The following is a 19,252-nucleotide window of genomic DNA, read 5'->3' as shown; positions in this document are numbered from 1 at the left end:
GTTCGATTCATTAGACCCAGCCTACTGTATGTGTGTGTTTATCTCCTTATCTCCATCCTCCATGGCTCTCCTTTCTCTCTCTCTCTCTCTCTCTCTCTCTCTCTCTCTCTCTCTCTCTCTCTCTCTCTCTCTCTCTTCTCTCTCTCTGCTTTCTCTCTTTCTCTCTCTCTGCTTCTCTCTCTCTCTCTCTCTCTCTCTCTCTCTCTCTCTCTCTCTCTCTCTCTCTGCTTTCTGTCTCTCTCTCTCTCACCTCATAATCTCACCTGTATCCTCTCCCTCTGTGGCAGTCTGCTCAAGCCGTATTCTAACTGTGACCTGTGACTCTGTCTTGACACTATGTTGTTGACTCCCAGCTTCCCCTGGCTTGACCCCTCTCTACCTTGCCTTGTGCCAATACCATCTCATCATCACCCACTCAAGTCTATCTAAGTAACAACATTCATTCAGGCCTGCTTTTTACCCAGCACGCAGTGCGGTGTTAAATCCCAAATGTGAGCAGGAGCAGGGCAGGATCCTCTTAGCTGACAGAGAGACCTGATTAAACTCAAGGGCTTAAGCTCCAATATTGAGCCCAGTCTCCTACTGCTCTGCATGGGAATACAGTCTCAGAGAGAGAAGCTTCACTCAACACAGCAGGAGGCTATAGTCCTGTAAGGCTTAAAGCGTGCATATTAACCTATCAGGACCTCTTCCAGGGATAATGACGCTTGTTATTGATCTAACTTTATCTAATTACGATATATGGGCAGTGTTTTATCGAATTATAATATATAGGGCAATGCTTTATCTGATTATAATATTTGGGGAGTGCTATTTAATGTTCATGGTACATTATTTATTGTTGTACTGATTAGAGGACTCTATATTTCTATGATATAAGTCGTTCCCAGGTATGGTTTTAATTTGACAGACAGACAGACAGACAGACAGACAGACAGACAGACAGACAGACAGGTGTAGTAAGCGGGGTCTTCTTGCTCCATGACTAATTGTTTAAGTGCCCCCTGAAGCCTTATGAATGTTTTTCCTGGTCTCAGATGATTGGATAAAAGCCTTTAGCCCCCCCCCCCCATCACCCCACCACCATTATCTTCTAAAGATCAGAGACACACTTAAAGTGAACATGTAGTCTAAGTAATTCCATTTTCTCCTGTCCATTACTGAGCTTGGTGGGGGGGTTGACCAACAGGATGAAATGGAGAGACCAACCAAGGTAAGTTCGTGATACATGATGTGATAACCCCACCAGCGCACATGCATGAATTTACACATTACACCCACACAAGTCTCACTTATGCTTCAATGTTCAGTCACAAGATGCTCTCCTCCCACACATACTCCTTATATAACTCCTCAGTCTAAAGATTTGGTTGTCCGTTGTTTTCTACACTACAGTATTTGTCCCTGATATATTGCGGTGCTCAGTATATCATTCCTAACTGTGTCCAGTCCCAAACATATCACCCTGATGAGTTCTCAGTGCCCTCTCTCTCCCAGTGTGAGTAGGAGGGGTGCAATGCAGTGTGTTGCCATGCCACCAAGCCCCAGGGCCTTCCTCACTGGAGCCTCTCTGGGGGGACAAAGGAAGAGGCCCTCTGATTGGAGGTGGCCAAAAGCAGTGGATTTATGTCCCCATGTGAATAAGACATGCACCACTAGATACCCACTCATTTAGGCCCCAATCCGCTACAGTTACATAACCTGTTCAATCCCCCATTGATTCAGGCCCTTCAGCCTTTGTCTATGTGTTGTGCTATTTATCCCAGTGCTGGTGTTTCCATGACAACAAGTCAGTGGGATATCATTGATTCACAGGCTGTTTATTGTAACTGTATGTTATTGTGCTGTAATGGAGGAATAGCCACCAGTGGTGCTCCTACATGGAAACAGCCCAGTGGCAACTCTCCTCACTGGACAGAGCTATCCATCACTAATGGACTCAACTCTCCTCACTGGACAGAGCTATCCATCACTAATGGACTCAACTCTCCTCACTGGACAGAGCTATCCATCACTAATGGACTCAACTCTCCTCACTGGACAGAGCTATCCATCACTAATGGACTCAACTCTCCTCACTGGACAGAGCTATCCATCACTAATGGACTCAACTCTCCTCACTGGACAGAGCTATCCATCACTAATGGACTCAACTCTCCTCACTGGACAGAGCTATCCATCACTAATGGACTCAACTCTCCTCACTGGACAGAGCTATCCATCACTAATGGACTCAACTCTCCTCACTGGACAGAGCTATCCATCACTAATGGACTCAACTCTCCTCACTGGACAGAGCTATCCATCACTAATGGACTCAACTCTCCTCACTGGACAGAGCTATCCATCACTAATGGACTCAACTCTCCTCACTGGACAGAGCTATCCATCACTAATGGACTCAACTCTCCTCACTGGACAGAGCTATCCATCACTAATGGACTCAACTCTCCTCACTGGACAGAGCTATCCATCACTAATGGACTCAACTCTCCTCACTGGACAGAGCTATCCATCACTAATGGACTCAACTCTCCTCACTGGACAGAGCTATCCATCACTAATGGACTCAACTCTCCTCACTGGACAGAGCTATCCATCACTAATGGAGAGAAAAGGGCACATTGCTGCTCGGTGTCGTGGCTACAGTATAGGAGTACACACTTCCCATCCACACACACACAAACACGCACACACACACTTGAAGATCCACACTAAATAGGACTGTCAACATAACCGCTCTCACATACAGTACATACAGCACATACAGTACTATGTATTTGTGACAAAACACTTTTATATAAGTAAAGCTATACAAGAGACTAGGGGCCATTTTTCAGCCCATCAGGTAGTACATCAACCTGTTGCAAATGTTAATAGTAACAGGCCTATATCCCTTCACCATGGAGAAACCCTTTGTAGTTCAGTAGTGTCTGACAGAGTGCATTGTTCAGTGTCCGGCTTTCATGCTTATTAGTCTCCCACAATCAGTGCCATCACAGACACAAAGCCATCCCACTGGCCACAGATGTCAATTCAACATCTATTCCACGTTGGCTCAATGTAATTTCCTTGAAATGACATGGAAACAACGTTGATTCAACCAGTGTGTGCCCAGTTTGATGTCGCCTGAGGGACAGCATTTCATTACCAGTCATTCTGTTAAAGGTCCTCACTGAAAGCCCCATCTGATTACATCAACATAGAACCATCTCTAATTGAGACAGAGGAGGCAGAGGAGAGCAAGTTGATGTTTATTGTCATGAATCTTGTCCTGGAGGCAGAACTGAGCAAGTTCCGCAAGATGGGCCAGCTGCAAAGTCAAAATTGGCTATATTGTAAAAATTCATGAAAACAAGCTTTTAGGTCTTAATTCAAGGTTGGGCATTAGGGTTGGCAGTATGGTTAGTGTTAGGTTTCAAATCAGATTTTGTGGCTGTGCCAGCACTCTACAGAGCTGCCTCCAGGCCAGGGAAAGATTCATGACAATAAATGTGTATGTGACCAATAACATTTGATTTGATTTAAAGGAGAGGATAAAGTGTATAACTTAAGCAGCTCATAGAGAGCTTACTGACTGGCCTACTGGGCATGCTTAGAGACCGCAAACGCACAGCAATATATTCTCAGTCACCCTTGGGAGTGATAGTTATGTTATATTCAGTCATATATTGTAGTTATAGTGTAAGAACTGTAAATGTATTGACAATCTTATTTTAATTTTGAGTGATGCAGTGATATTCCGTTCAGATTCCCTCTAGCTTGATGCCAAGAGGAGGCGGATGGAGCCAGAGAGAGAGAGAGAGAGAGAGAAAGACAGGAGCAGAGAGAGTGAAGTGGAGAGAGAAAAAAGGAGAGGAGTGATCAGAGTGGAGCGGCAACATGCATCCAGCCCACCCACTCTTCACTCAGCGGTGCACAGCGTGTGAAATCAGGCGTAGAATCTCTGCCCCCTCCACCTCTTGTCTCTGCTCTTCTCTCCTCTTCTTTCTCCTCCCCTTCACACACAGGCCACTTCCACAGCAACCAACAGAGCCAACTCGCACCAGTGGCCATGGTAACCACACTATGTGGGAAGGGTTTTCAGAGAAACTAGGCTGCGTTTACACAGGCAGCCCAATTCTGGTCTTTTTTCCACTAATTGGTCTTTTGACCAATCACATCAGATCTTTTCACATCAGATCTTTTTCAGAGCTGATCTGATGGTTAAAAGACCAATTAGGGAAAACAATATCAGAATTGGGCTGCATGTGTAAACGCAGCCTGAAAGCGCTGAGGCCTTTTACATTCTGTCTCTCTATCCCTCAGCACACCATACAAAATATCTTCACAATCAGCTGCTATGTAATAAAGGAGCTAAGATCTGATGAAAATCACACAAATAATTATATTGGTCATATTTTTGTGTGGGTGCACTCAATGACAATGCAGACTCTTAATTGGAACGTGCGCTGTATCTTTTTAAGCTGTAGAAGATGCAGCCAATGTGAACGCATGGTATCACTTAGGGGTGCTGAGGATTCCCTCCCAAAAACATTGAAAAAGGTTCCCCCTCACTCTGCACTGTTCGTACATTTACATTGTAGTCATTTAGCAGATGCTCTTATCCAGAGCGACATATAGTTAGTGCAATCATCATAAGATAGCTAGGTGGGACAACCACACATCACAGGCATAGAAAGTACATGTTTCCTCAATAACGTAGCTATCCGTAGAGTCAGTGCTAGAAGGGGGGTTGAGGTGAAGAGGAGGATTATTTAAGATACTGTTTGAAGAGATAGGGTTTCAGATGTTTTTATGAAGTTGGGCAGGGACTCTGCTGTACACAGATCTGATTCATTACATATGGGATGGGTCAGATTTATGCTGACTTTCCCACCTAATCCCAGCATTTCAATGCTCTGGCTGTCAGGTGCTCAAAGTGACCACAAAAACACTGTTCTTTCTTCCTCTGTAATATGGATCCCTCATTCAGAGTCACCAAATATTCTCAGTGCCTCCACAGTTGGCTTAAAATGATGCCATTTATTATCCGTCCATACCATCTCTGTGTTCACCTTTCTCTCAACATTACCGTACTGGGGGGCGGACATCACCAACACTTCACTGGTTGCTGAGTGTGTGCTGAGAGGAAACGGTAGCGAAGCACAGGTTTCTCGTAACAGTTGAAATGTAGAGGGATTTCATGGTGGGGGCGGTGTTAATAAAGCTGAGAAGATGTATTGTGTGACTTTGCTTGAGCTATCATTTGAATATATTCTGCTTAATCTAAGTCTATTGTGGGAAAACAAAGCTGGGAACGATTACCGCAAGTTTCCTGTGCTGGAAAATATGCGGAATATTGACAAGTCCTTTGTTCTTTCTCAAGTGTGATCTAAGGCAAACAAATGTTCTAGTAATGTGGTTGAGACTAGAGAAAGGCATAACCAGCTCTATGTTAGGTTGATCGATTGCTTCGACAGAGGTGATGTTTAATTCCTGTTCACTCCTATTTGCTATTGAACATGGCTGTGCCTGTTCAGTACGGTGTCTGGTGTCTGAATGGAAATACCCTATGTCATCATGAACCCTGCTGCCTCCTTAAGCTGACCAGATCCAATTCTGCCAGAGAGAATTCTGGGACACCCTCAAGGTCATCTAAAAAAGTTCCCTTGAGAAGTAGCTCAACATGGTTTTAATTGAGTAGAAACTGTGGATATCTATCTATACAAGAGGTGTTTTAGAGCACATCATCAGACTCATCTAGTCGGCTTGGGGATTTGAACCAGTGACCTGCAAGTTACTGGCCCAATGCTCTTAATCGCTAGACTACCTGCTTCCCTTTCTGTATTAACGAAGTGGTAAGGTATGGCAACAACATCAATGCAGTGGTTCTCGAATGGACTTAATCATGGACTTCATTGTTTTGTGATACAGCCGTGGGACTAGGACTGCTCATACTTCCACAGTGAGAGACAAAGCTTGGGGCCCTGGGTCTGAACCCCGCCTTTTGCAACTGGATCCTGGACTTCCTAACAGGCCATCCCCAGGTGGTGAAGATAGGTAACAACACCTCTGTTATGCTGATCCTCAACACATGGGGCCCCACAAGGGTGCGTGCTCAGTCTCCTCCTGTACTCCCTGTTCACCCATAACTGCGTGTCCACGCACGCCTCTAACTCAATCATCAAGTTTGCAGACGACACAACAGTAGTAGGCCTGATTACCAACAATGACGAGACAGCCTACAGGGAGGGGGTGAGGGCCCTGGCGGAGTGATACCAGGAAAATAACCTCTCAATCAACGTCAACAAAATGAAGGAGCTGATCATGGACTTCAGGAGAGGGAGCACACCCTCATCCATGTCGACAGGGCTGCAGTGGAGAGGGTGAAAAGATTCCAGTTCCCCGCAGTGCATATCACTGACAACCTGAAATGGTCCATCCACACAGACAGTGTGACTAAAAAGGCACAACAGCACCTCTTCAACCTCATGAGGCAGAATAAATTCAGCTTGGCCCCTAAGACTCTCACAAACCTCTACAGATGCACCATTGCGAGCATCCTCTTGGGCTGTATCACTGCCTGGTACGGCAACTGCCCTGTCCACAACCGCAGGACTCCCCAGCGGGTGGTGCGGTCTGCCCAACGCATCACTGGGGGCACACTGCCTGCCATCCAGGACATCTACAACACCCCATGTCACAGGAAGGTCAAGAAGATCATCAAGGACCTCAACCACCTGAGCCACGGCCTGTTCACCCACCTACCATTTAGAAGGCGATGCATCAAAGTTGGGACCGAAAGATTGATAAACAGATTCTATCTCCCGGCCATCAGACTGTTAAACAGTCACCACTAGCCGGCCTCCGCCCAGTACCCTGCCCTGAACTTTAGCCACCGTTACTACCCGGCTGCTACCCAGTACTCAACCCTGCTCCTTAGAGACAGATGCCCTATGTACATAGTCATTTAAATAATGTTTACATACTGTTTTACTGTTCATATGTATATACTGTATTCTAGTCAAGGCCTATCCTGTATAACTACTGCTGTACACACCTTTTCTATTCATATACTGTCCATACTGTCTATACACACCATCATATACATAGATATTTATATTCCAAACTCTGACATTCCTCGTTCTAATATTTCTATATTTCGTAATTCCTTTCTTTTTATTTTGGGGATTTGTGTGTATTGTTTTGTATTGTCAGGTATTACTGCACTGTTGGAGATAGGAACAGGAGTATTTCGCTATACCCGCGATAACATCTGCCACCAATAACAGTTGATTTGACTTGATTTGAGAGAAACATTCACCATAGAGAGCAACAGGGGCTTGTATGAGTCCTCCTGTCCCTGACTCCACAGCAGGGAGGAAGATCTACTGCCCCCTGGACAGTTTCAGGACTACAGACAAGATGGCTTTCCCTGTAAACACACTATCATGACAACCATATCTCGATCCAGCTCAGATGTGAGTTACAAACATTCCCTTTCCCTCCATATTTGTTAAAAGTACAGTAGGTATAGCCTACTGTAAATTCTGTGAAAATACTTTAGACAAAACTATGAGCATGACAATGTCTGAATAAGTTACTAATGAGAAGGGAAGGCGCCTTAAGACTCCATATAATTCACTACATATGAAGAGGTTGGCCTTGTCTGTTCAGACCCTTCAGTGCGCACACAAGCACGCACGCCCCATGGGAGGAAATGGGATGTTCTGAACCGAGCTTGTCTCATTCTCTCAACTCCAGATGTTGGAAGCGGAGCCTGCTTATCAGAACCAGAGATGTGAACCAGAAAATGTGAAAATTGTGTCTTAAACCAGATTGCCATGGTCCTGAACCTCTGTCCAGAGCTATGCCCCATAGCACTGGGCATGAACAAACACACGACTCTCCTGCTCTAACAATGCCTCCCACCAGGCACAGACGACATTTCAACGTCATTTAATTGAAATAACATGGAAATAATGTTGATTCAACCAGTGCTGGGCTACAAAGGAGTACTCTTTTTTTATTTTTTACCCCCTTTTTCATGATATCCAATTATGATCTTGTCTCATCGATGCTACTCCCCAACAGGCTCGGGAGAGGCAAAAGTGATGTCATGCATCCCCCGAAACATGACCTGCCAAACCACACCCCTTAACATCCACCCGCTTAACCCAGAAGCACCAATGTGTCCGAGGAAACATCGTTCAACTGATGATAAAAGTCAGCCCACAGTCACCCAGCCCACCACAAGGAGTCGCTAGAGCACGATGAGCCAAGTAAAGCCCTCTGGCCAAACCTTCCCCTAACCCGGACAACGCTGGACCAGTTGTGTGCCGCCTGGTCACAGCTGGTTGTGACACAGCCTGGGATCAAACCCAGGTCTATAGTGACGCCTCAAGCACTGCGATGCAGTGCCTTAGACCGCTACACCACTTGGGAAGCTACAGAGTACTCTTTTAAAAATATATATATATTTCACCTTTATTTAACCAGGTAGGCAAGTTGAGAACAAGTTGTCATTTACAATTGCGACCTGGCCAAGATATAGCAAAGCAGTTCGACACATACAACAACACAGAGTTACACATGGAGTAAAACAAACATACAGTCAATAATACAGTAGAAAAATAAGTCTAGATACAATGTGAGCAAATGAGGTGAGATAAGGGAGGTAAAGGCAAAAAAGCCATGGTGGCAAAGTAAATACAATATAGCAAGTAAAACACTGGAATGGTAGATTTGTAGTGGAAGAAAGTGCAAAGTAGAAATAGAAATAATGGGGTACAAAGGAGCGAAATAAATAAATAAATACAGTAGGGGAAGAGGTAGTTGTTTGGGCTAAATTATAGATGGGCTATGTACAGGTGCAGTGATCTGTGAGCTGCTCTGACAGTTGGTGCTTAAAGCTAGTGAGGGAGATAAGTGTTTCCAGTTTCAGAGATTTCTGTAGTTCGTTCCAGTCATTGGCAGCAGAGAACTGGAAGGAGAGATGGCCAAAGGAGGAATTGGCTTTGGGGGTGACCAGAGAGATATACCTGCTGGAGCGCGTGCTACAGGTGGGTGCTGCTATGGTGACCAGTGAGCTGAGATAAAGGGGGACTTTACCTAGCAGGGTCTTGTAGATGACCTGGAGCCAGTGGGTTTGGCAACGAGTATGAAGCGAGGGCCAGCCAACGAGAGCGTACAGGTCGCAGTGGTGGGTAGTATATGGGGCTTTGGTGACAAAACGAATGGCACTGTGATAGACTGCATCGAGTTTATTGAGTAGGGTATTGGAGGCTATTTTGTAAATGACATCGCCGAAGTCGAGGATCGGTAGGATGGTCAGTTTTATGAGGGTATGTTTGGCAGCATGAGTGAAGGATGCTTTGTTGCGAAATAGGAAGCCAATTCTAGATTTAACTTTGTATTGGAGATGTTTGATGTGAGTCTGGAAGGAGAGTTTACAGTCTAACCAGACACCTAGGTATTTGTAGTTGTCCACATATTCTAAGTCAGAACCGTCCAGAGTAGTGATGCTGGACGGGCGGGCAGGTGCAGGCAGCGATCGGTTGAAGAGCATGCATTTAGTTTTACTTGTATTTAAGAGCAGTTGAAGGCCACGGAAGGAGAGTTGTATGGCATTAAAGCTCGTCTGGAGGGTGGTTAACACAGTGTACAAAGAAGGGCCAGAAGTATACAGAATGGTGTCGTCTGCGTAGAGGTGGATCAGAGCGAGATCATTGATGTATAAAGAGAAAAGAGTTGGCCCAAGAATTGAACCCTGTGGCACCCCCATAGAGACTGCCAGAGGCCCGGACAACAGGCCCTCCGATTTGACACATTGAACTCTATCAGAGAAGTAGTTGGTGAACCAGGCGAGGCAATCATTTGAGAAACCAAGGCTACTGAGTCTGCCGATGAGGATGTGGTGATTGACACTCTTTTAGTGGACTCATTTGTTGAGTTGTTATACTATTGTATTTTCAACAGTTTTCTACAATATTTGTGACATACAAAACAAGTATGGTGGGAAGCTTGAAAACGTATTGTGACACTTTCAGGGAGTTGCTTTGTGTACATGGTGTTTTCTGTTATTAAACAGGCTCTGAGAGACAGTCCATGACTTTACAGTATTTGGTGACACCTTGACTGGGGAGAACGGGCTCATCTTAATGACTGGAACAGAATAAATGGAATGGTATCGAAGTTTGATGCCATTCCATTTACTCCATTTCAGCCATTGTTATGAGCCGTCCTCCCCTCAGCGGCCTCCTGTGCTGTACCTCACTCTGTACCTCACTCTGTACCTCACTCTTTAGGATTTTAGTGTTCTCTCTGTGACTATTTATTTCACTGAAATGATGGGTATATACGTTCTCTATCTTCAATGTCTCTCTCTATTTTGATAGAGAATAGAGAATTAAAAAAAGGGTAATCCCGAGAGACATATTTTGATTTATTAAATGTTTCAATCTGTATTCTAGGCTGCCTGTATTGGCTTTTCAGTTGTTATATACAGTAACACAATATTTAATTGGGGGAGACAGCTTAGCTGGTAAGAGCTTTGGGTCAATAACTGCAAAGGTCGCTGGCTCAAATCCCCGAGCTGACTAGGTGACAAATCTATTGATCTGCCCTTAAGCAAGGCATGTAACCATAATTGCTCCTGTAAGTCCAGCGTCTGCGAAAATGTAATGTAAGTGTATCATCTCTCTATAAAACAATCTTTACTTTATGATGACACTATCGAATCTTCCAAGAATTTCCACAAAGCATTTCCAATGTGTCTACAGTCTACAATGTGTTTAGGACACACGATTTTCTTTGGCTTGAGCTTTTACCAGTCCTGATTTAATTTATTAATGCTCAGCTGGTTGATACAAGTGCAAATGTATGTAAAATCCTACATTTATTAATTAAATAGCTATGCTGACACAGCATATTATACAGTGGCAGCATTGAGATATAGACCGCAATAATGTCCCACTTTTAATGTCAGACGTCTGGTAACTACCCTAAATCAGGCATGTGGAGATGTTGGACGCGCTCCTCTGCCCAGACGTTGTTGACGTCTGTAAGATCTTACAACGCCTGGACAGGTATTTTAAGTATCAGTTAACAGTATCATATGTAATAGCAATTGTCAGTCAATGACACAGTAGTTGACGTGTCACTCAACCATTGGTTGATGCATGCAACCTCTGAGCAGGGGAACGCGACCACTGACGAGGTAGCCTTGCGCAGAACCCACTTGGTGCGTGAGACCTTGCGGACGATGTCTCCGCCCATTGTCGAGATTGTGCTGCAGTTGGCGGTGCTGTTGCAGTAAGAAAGGTGGTGAGGAGGACTCCATCAGGATTCTGCGTTTTTCCTCGTCCAGTGTCTGGCTACGTGCTGTTTGCAGGCTTCTCCTCAGTGAAGTTCATTGCGAAATTGTTGATTGGTAAGTCTGTGCAATTATTGTATTGAGATAGGATATTGGCTTGGCGCTCTTCTCGGTGATGGAGACTACGCTCCGGACCTCTCTAAACAGATTACCCCGCAATAAGAATTGTTTCTTTGTATCTAGTTAGGATCAGTTACTGTTGCAAAAATGATGTGGAACCGAACAGATCTTGTTATATGCACATTGCTCAGATTTCGAAGCATGTGCTTATATTTGACCCTGTAGAAGTTGTTTTTGCTTGAACTATCAGATTTATAATGTATTTGTGCGGCGTTGTGTTTTTCAAAGGGCCATTCATTCAGAGAGCATCTAATCTGTAGGGTACTTGGTTCGCAGTCACACATTGCGCCATGTTAATATGGAGGTTTGAGAACGTATATAACGGTATACACAAGGAGCCAGCCTACTGCTCTTTGAAGAGATGCAGGCGTGGCCGCCCTTGTTTATAGAAACATTGCTAGGATGATTTCAAACCAAACACTGATAAAATGCGACATTCAAAGCAAAATTCTGGACTTTATTGTATTAGATGTGCGTAATGATATTGAGGAAGAATTACATCTAGGTACCGTCTGTATAACTTGAAGCTATTATGTAATCAGATAGGAGATGCATGTATCCCTCGCTGTAGGCCTATGTCACATCGGAGTCTGCTCTCTGCTACATGTGGCTCGAGGCTACCCTTTAATGTTTGCCGGGAGTTAAACATTTAGTGACGTCATGTCATTGGCACAATTTAAATCACATCCAAACTGCTGAAACGACCCTTTGGTGGCGAAATCCCACATTTGCCTCACGTCTTCACATGTTTGTGCCAAACGGGGTTTTCACTATATTGAGCAAGGTGGGCTTTGAGGCCTTTTAAATAGTTACGAACGCCTTGTGATTATGAGGTATCCAGGGCATTGGCTTTGCTGTCCCGAGTGTCACTGACAGTCGTGATGCAGGAGAGTTTGGTTGTAAGTCATTGCTCTGCTGCAGGGTCTACACAATGCACAAAACATTAGGAACACCTGCTCTTTCCATGACAGACTGACCAGGTGAAAGCTATGATCCCTTATTGATGTTATTTGTTATTTCCACTTCAATCAGTATAGATGGGGAGGAGACAAATGAAAGGATTTTTAAGCCATCAGACAATTGAGACATGGATTGGGCTCCCGAGTGGTGCAGATGTCTAAGGCACTGCATCTCGGTGCTAGAGGCGTCACTACAGACACCCTGGTTCGAATCCAGGATGTATCACAACCGGCCGTGATTGGGAGTCCCATAACCATTTTTGTATTGACCTCGCTTTGAGCACGGGGGCATTGTCATGCTGAAACAGGAAAGGGCCTTCACAAACTGTTGCCACAAAGTTGGAAGCACAGAATTGTCTAGAATGTAATTGTATGCTGTAGCTTTAATATTTCCCTTCACTGGAACTAAGGGGCCTAGTCTGAACCATGAAAAACGTCCCCAGACCATTATTCCTCCTCCACCAAACTTTAAAGTTGGCATAATGCATTGGGGCAGGTAGCGTTCTCATGGCATCTGCCACTCCCAGATTCATCCGTTGGAGTGCCAGATGGTGAATCATCACTCTAGAGAACGCGTTTCCTACTGCTCCGTAGTCCAATGGCGGTGAGCTTTACACCACTCCAGCCAGCACTTGGCATTGCGTATGTTGATCTTAGGCTTGAAGCTCCCGACAAACAGTCGTTGTGCTGACGTTGCTTCCAGAGGCAGTTTGGAACTGTAAGTGTTGCAACCGAGGTCGGACGATTTTTACACGTTACATGCTTCAGCACTCGGTGGTCCTGTTCTGTGAGCTTGTGTGGCCTACCACTTCGCAGCTGAGCTGTTGTTGCTTTTTGATGTTTTCTCTTCACAATAATAGCACTTCTAGTTGACCGAGACAGCTCAAGCAGGGCAGAAATTTGACGAACTGACTTGTTGGTGAAGAGGGCATCCTATGATGGTGCCACATTGAAGGTCACTGAGCTCGTCAATATGGGACATTCTACTGCTAATGTTTGTCTCTGGAGATTGCATGGCCGTGTGCTCGATTTTATACACCTGTCAGCAACAGGTGTGGCTGAAATAGCGGAATCGACTAATTTGAAGGGGTGTCCACAAACTTAGTATAAGTGCCTTTGAACGGGGTATGGTAGTAGGGACCAGGCGCACTGATTTGTGTGAAGAACTGCAACACTGCTGGGTTTTTCACCCTCAACAGTTTCCCGTGTGTATCAAGAATGGTCCACCACCCAAAAGGCATCCAGCCAACTTGACACAACTGTGCGAAACATTGAAGTCAACATGGGCCAGCATCCCTGTGGAACACTTTGTAGAGTCCATGCCCTGATGAATTGAGGCTGTTCTGAGGACAAAGGGGAGAGCAACTCAATATTAGGAAGCTGTTTTGTACACTCAGTGTATATTTCGAGTCAGCGGGCCTCCTGCTGTTGAATATTAATGTAAATATTTACCACACCATTTCACAAACCCTCGTGCCCTTTCAGAGTATTGGATATATTCAGCCATTCAGGAAGAAACCGTGACACATACAAGTCCATAGCCACGTTCTCTGCTCAGTTTTTAGGATGACTGGCATCACAGGCCATTAGCCTACTGGTGAGCCCTTGGCCGTAGTTTGTGTGCTGGTTGGCTGTGCTCTAGCGTGAGTGTGACTGTGATCATAATGATTAAAGAATGTATCTCTCCATTTGTCCTCTCTCCATTTTGTTTTCAATTCAAAGGGTTTTATTGGCATGGGAAACCAAAGTGAAATAAACTATAAAAAAAAATAAACAGTAAACATTACACTCTCAAAAGTTCCAAAGGAATAGATACATTTCAAATGTTGTGTTATGGCTATCTATATACAGTGTTGAAACAATGTGCAAATAGGTAAAGTACAAAAGGGAAAATAAATAAACATAAATATGGGTTATTTACAATGGTGTTTGTTCTTCTCTGGTGTCCCTTTTCTTGTGGCAACAGGTCACAAATCTCGCTGCTGTGATAGCACACTGGTATTTCACCCAATAGATATGGGAGTTTATCGAATTCTTTGTGGATCTGTGTAATCTGAGGGAAATGTGTCTGTAATATGGTCATACATTTGGCAGAAGGTTAGGATGTGCAGCTCAGTTTCCACCTCATTTTGTGGGCAGTGTGCACATAGCCTGTCTTCTCTTGAGCGCCAGGTCTGCCTACGGCGGCCTTTCTCAATAGCAAGACTATGCTCTCTGAGTCTGCACATAGTCAAAGCTGTCCTTAATTTTGGGTCAGTCACAGTGGTCAGGTATTCTGTCACTGTGTACTTTCTGTTTAGGGCCAAATAGCATTCTAGTTTGCTCTGTTTTTTTTGTAAATTCTTTCCTATGTGTCAAGTAATTCTTAATTTTTTTCTCGTGATTTAGTTGGATCTAATTGGGTTGCTGTCCTAGGACTCTGTTTGTGAACAGAGCCCCAGGACCAGCTTGTTTAGGGGACTCTTCTCCAGGTTCATCTCTCTGTAGGTGATGGCTTTGTTATGGAAGGTTTGGGAATCGCTTCCTTTTCAGTGGTTGTAGAATTTAACGGCTCTTTTCAGGATTTTGATAATTAGCATGTATCGGCCTAATTCTGCTCTGCATGCATTATTTTGTGTTTTAACTTGTACGCTGGGGATATTTTTGCAGAATTCTGCATGCAGTTTCTCAACTGGGTGTTTGTCCCATTTTGTGGATTCTTGGTTGGTGAGCGGACTCCAGACCTCACAACCATAAAGGGCAATGGGTTCTATAACTGATTCAAGTATTTTCAGCCAGATCTGGATGGGCAACAGTATCTTGATGGAATGTATTGTATTTGTGATCTTGGCAACTTTACCTTTTTTGGAATACCATTATTTTTGTTTTACTGAGATTTACTGTCAGGGCCCAGGTCTGACAGAATCTGTGCAGAATGTCTAGGTGCTGCTGAGGCCCTCATTGGTTGGGTAAAGAAGCACCAGATCATCAACAGACAGTAGACATTTGACTTCAGATTCTAGTAGGGTGAGGCTGGGTGCTGCACACCGTTCTAGTGCCCTCACCAATTCGTTGACATATGTTGAAGAGGGTGGGGCTCAAACTGCATCCCTGTCTCACCCCACGGCCCTGTGGATATATATATATATATATATATATATTCTCTCGATCCTCTCTGTTGTTTTCTACCTATGTACCAAGCCAGTATGTGGACAAGTTCCTTTTGCATGGCCCGGGGCCCCGGGTGGGTGGTAATTTCAATTAAGGACGAATGGAATGGCAAAAAAAATGTCATGTTCCGCCCATCCGGGCCACTGGGCCATTCAAAACGAGCTCGCCCGTGTAATCAGTTATTAGTGCAGAGTAGTGTTCATATATTTTCACCCGGGGGAATCCTGTTAACCTGTCACAGAGGCTTCTTGTCTTGTGAAGTGATGGGTCTTTGTTTACTGAAGGAGGAACACTTATTTTTCTAGCTCTCTGGTAGAACTGAGGAATGCTCATTGTCCTATAGGAGTACTTGAACTTGGTGGCAGATAAGCAGGCAGGTGATGTCTATTTTCAGGAATGAGGCCAGCCTGCCCTGCAGTGGGAACCTGTTCTCTGTCCCCTCTCTCTGCAATCCAGGGAATGAGATTCTCCTTTTGGTTGGGTCTGTTCCTTTTTAAAGGGGCAATCTGTAGTTACTTCATCCATTTTTAGACGTATACATGAATTATTTGTACCCATTGATTCTTGAAGAATATAACTTTATAAATGCTTCATAAGCTTAGGTCAACTGTCGTACCCCATCAGAACTCAACATATACACTTTTTTTATTCCAAATGTTTGTAAACAAAGTAAATGTACATTAACACTATATAGCCTGAAAACATGGCTAACCCTATAGTTTTGATATCATGGATGGTCAGTCCCTGCATTCATAGCTCTGTCTATGAATTTGAGAGTTCCATTTCTCCAGCCCTTCCCTCAGCTTACCGAATCCTGGGTGGGTAGAACCCTTTATTGTTTAACTGCCGATTCCCCTTTAGATCTTTGCTCTTAACTTTTTGTTTTTGCTTTATTAAACAGATCAAAAGAACAAGATGTCCAGGAACCTGTAATAGACTTTGTTTCATGGAATTGTTTTTGTTGTCTTAAACAGGTTTATATACATCTCCAATGTCACAGTGCTCCTTTCAAGTAAAATCGACACAGAATTTACCTGTGAGTGGGTTTGGTTTCCCCGTTAGAGGGTTAGGCCTGACCTGTATAGCCCCACTGTAGCCTCTCCATCTCTGGGACCCCGGGTCAGCTGAGCTGTGCAGCCCAGGCTGAGTGCGCTCCTCTGTGTGAGAATGGCCATGGAGGCTGGGGTCACCTTTCCTGGTGGAAACATCTCTGGCTTTTCATCCACAAGGCTGTAAGTGGGTTGATGTCCCATCAGGGAGGGGAAAGGAGGCAGGGGCGGAAAGTGCAGGAAAGCTGCAGCAGGTAGGAAATGGAACGGTGCGACAGAGAACTGGTGCGTTTGCTCAACGGTACAACCCTGGCTAAATATAGAGAACTCTGTTTCAGCCGGAAAGGTATTTTCTCTCGCTCTTTTATTTTTTTATTTATTCCCCCCATTGGATGTTTTAGTTTAGGAATTCTCTCTTTATGTTTTTTAGTTTAGGAATGGATTCTCTCTCGTCTCTGGTGGACATGTCTGTATAAATGGAGGGATCGGAGTTCATTGTTAAACGTGGATCTCTCAATCCCTCTGTTCCTTGTACCTCCGTGTCTTCTCCTGTCCTTTACCTCAAGGTCTTTGGCATCCATTTAGTTTGACAAGAGCAGTTAGACCTAGTAGTTTATTTCCCACCACCACCATACCATTCTTCTTCTCAGTACAGAGATGAAGTTTTCCCCTTTCTGTTTACACTCTACCGTACACAGAACCTGTGTGAGACATGTTAAATATCTCCAGTGCTAATCCTGGTTTGCCTCACGTTGTGTACAACCACGGAAAACTTTGAGATCCAGGAATGACCTCAGCTGGGGTCAGTCTGACTACTACAGTTGTACCCATGGTGTCATCTATTCTAAACAGCCGTTTAGGAGTGGGAGATTGTGCAGCACTGTTGAAGTGGTAAACAGGTGCGTGTGTGTGTGTGTGTGTGTGTGTGTGTGGGTGAGAGAGATTAATGGGTTCTTTGGTATAAGGATGGTGTGGAGTCATGCATATGGTGTTGTGGATAAGTAGAGATGGCTGAGTGTTGGTGTTTTAGTGGGCAGTGGGAGTGTGCAGAGAGGCTTGGTCTGTGGAATGTGTGATGTTTGACTTGACAGGGGTAGTGTGTTTACCAACTCAAATCAAATTGTATTAGTCACATGCGCCGAATACAACAGGTGTAGACCTTACAGTGAAATGCTTACTTACGAGCCCCTAACCAACAATGCAGTTAAAAAAAATACGGATAAGAAATAGAAGTAACAAGTAATTAGAGAGCAGCAGTAAAATAACAATAACGAGACTATATACAAGGGGGTACTGGTTAGTTGAGGTAATATGTACATGTAGGTAGAGTTATTAAAGTGACTGCATAGATGATAACAACAGAGAGTAGCAGTAGGGTGGGGGGTAATGCAAATAGTCTGGGTAGCCATTTGATTAGGTGTTCAGGAGTCTTATGGCTTGGGGGTAGAAGCTGTTTAGAAGCCTCTTGAACCTAGACTTGGCGAGAGAACAGTCTATGACTAGGGTGGCTGGGGTCTTTGACAATTTTTAGGGCCTTCCTCTGACACCGCCTGGTATAGAGGTCCTGGATGGCAGGAAGCTTGGCCCCAGTGATGTACTGGGCTGATCGCACTACCCTCTGTAGTGACTTGCGGGGCTGAGCAGTTGCCATACCAGGCAGTGATGCAACCAGTCAGGATGCTCTCGATGGTGCAGCTTTAGAACCGTTTGACTACCTGAGGACCCATGCCAAATGTTTTCAGTCTCCTGAGGGGGAATAGGTTTTGTCGTGCCCTCTTCACAACTGTCTTGGTGTGCTTGGACCATGTTAGTTTGTTGGTGATGTGGACACCAAGGAACTTGAAGATCTCAACCTGCTCCACTGCAGCTCCGTCAATGAGAATGGGGGCGTGCTCGGTCCTCTTTTTCCTGTAGTCCACAATCATCTCCTTTGTCTTGATCACGTTGAGGGAGAGGTTGTTGTCCTGGCACCATATGGCCAGGTGTCTGACCTCCTCCCTATAGGCTGTCTCGTTGTTGTCGGTGATCAGGCCTACCACTGTTGTGTCATCGGCAAACTTAATGATGGCTTTGGAGTCCTGCCTGGCTGTGCAATCATGAGTGAACAGGGAGTACAGGAGGGGACTGAGCACGCACCCCTGAGGGGCCCCTGTGTTGAGGATCAGTGTGGTGGATGTGTTGTTACCTACCCTTACCACCTGGGGGCGGCAAGTCAGGAAGTCTCGGATCCAGTTGCAGTGGGAGGTGTTTAGTCCCAGGGTCCTTAGCTTAATAATGAGCTTTGAGGGCACCCTGGTGTTGAATGCTGAGCTGTAGTCAATGAATAGCATTCTCACATAGGTGTTCCTTTTGTCCAGGTGGGAAAGTGCAGTGTGGAGTGCAATAGAGATTGCATCATCTGTGGATCTGTTGGGGTGGTATGCAAATTGGAGTGGGTCTAGGGTTTCTTGGATAATGGTGTTGTGAGCCATGATCAGCCTTTCAAAGCACTTCATGGCTACAGACGTGAGTGCTACGGGTCGGTAGTCATTTAGGTAGGTTACCTTAGTGTTCTTGGGCACAGGCACTATGGTGGTCTGCTTAAAACATGTTGGTATTAGATTCGGACAGGGAGAGGT

General features: G+C 44.8%; 1 protein-coding gene across 1 annotated transcript in view; it reads left to right on the top strand.

Annotated features, from left to right (window-relative positions):
- Positions 1-11,219: 11,219 nt before the first annotated feature.
- The window catches only part of LOC100380625 (spectrin beta chain, non-erythrocytic 1), a 131,957-nt gene continuing 123,924 nt past the window's right edge, over positions 11,220-19,252 (top strand). Inside the window, exon 1 of the mRNA XM_014154853.2 lies at positions 11,220-11,413. The gene's annotated coding sequence lies outside the window, so the exon portion shown is untranslated. The remainder of the gene's footprint in view (positions 11,414-19,252) is intronic.

The sequence above is a fragment of the Salmo salar genome, chromosome ssa18 (genome assembly GCF_905237065.1).
Source record: "Salmo salar chromosome ssa18, Ssal_v3.1, whole genome shotgun sequence".
Taxonomy (NCBI): Eukaryota; Metazoa; Chordata; class Actinopteri; order Salmoniformes; family Salmonidae; genus Salmo; species Salmo salar.
This window is presented reverse-complemented; position numbering and strand designations above follow the sequence as displayed.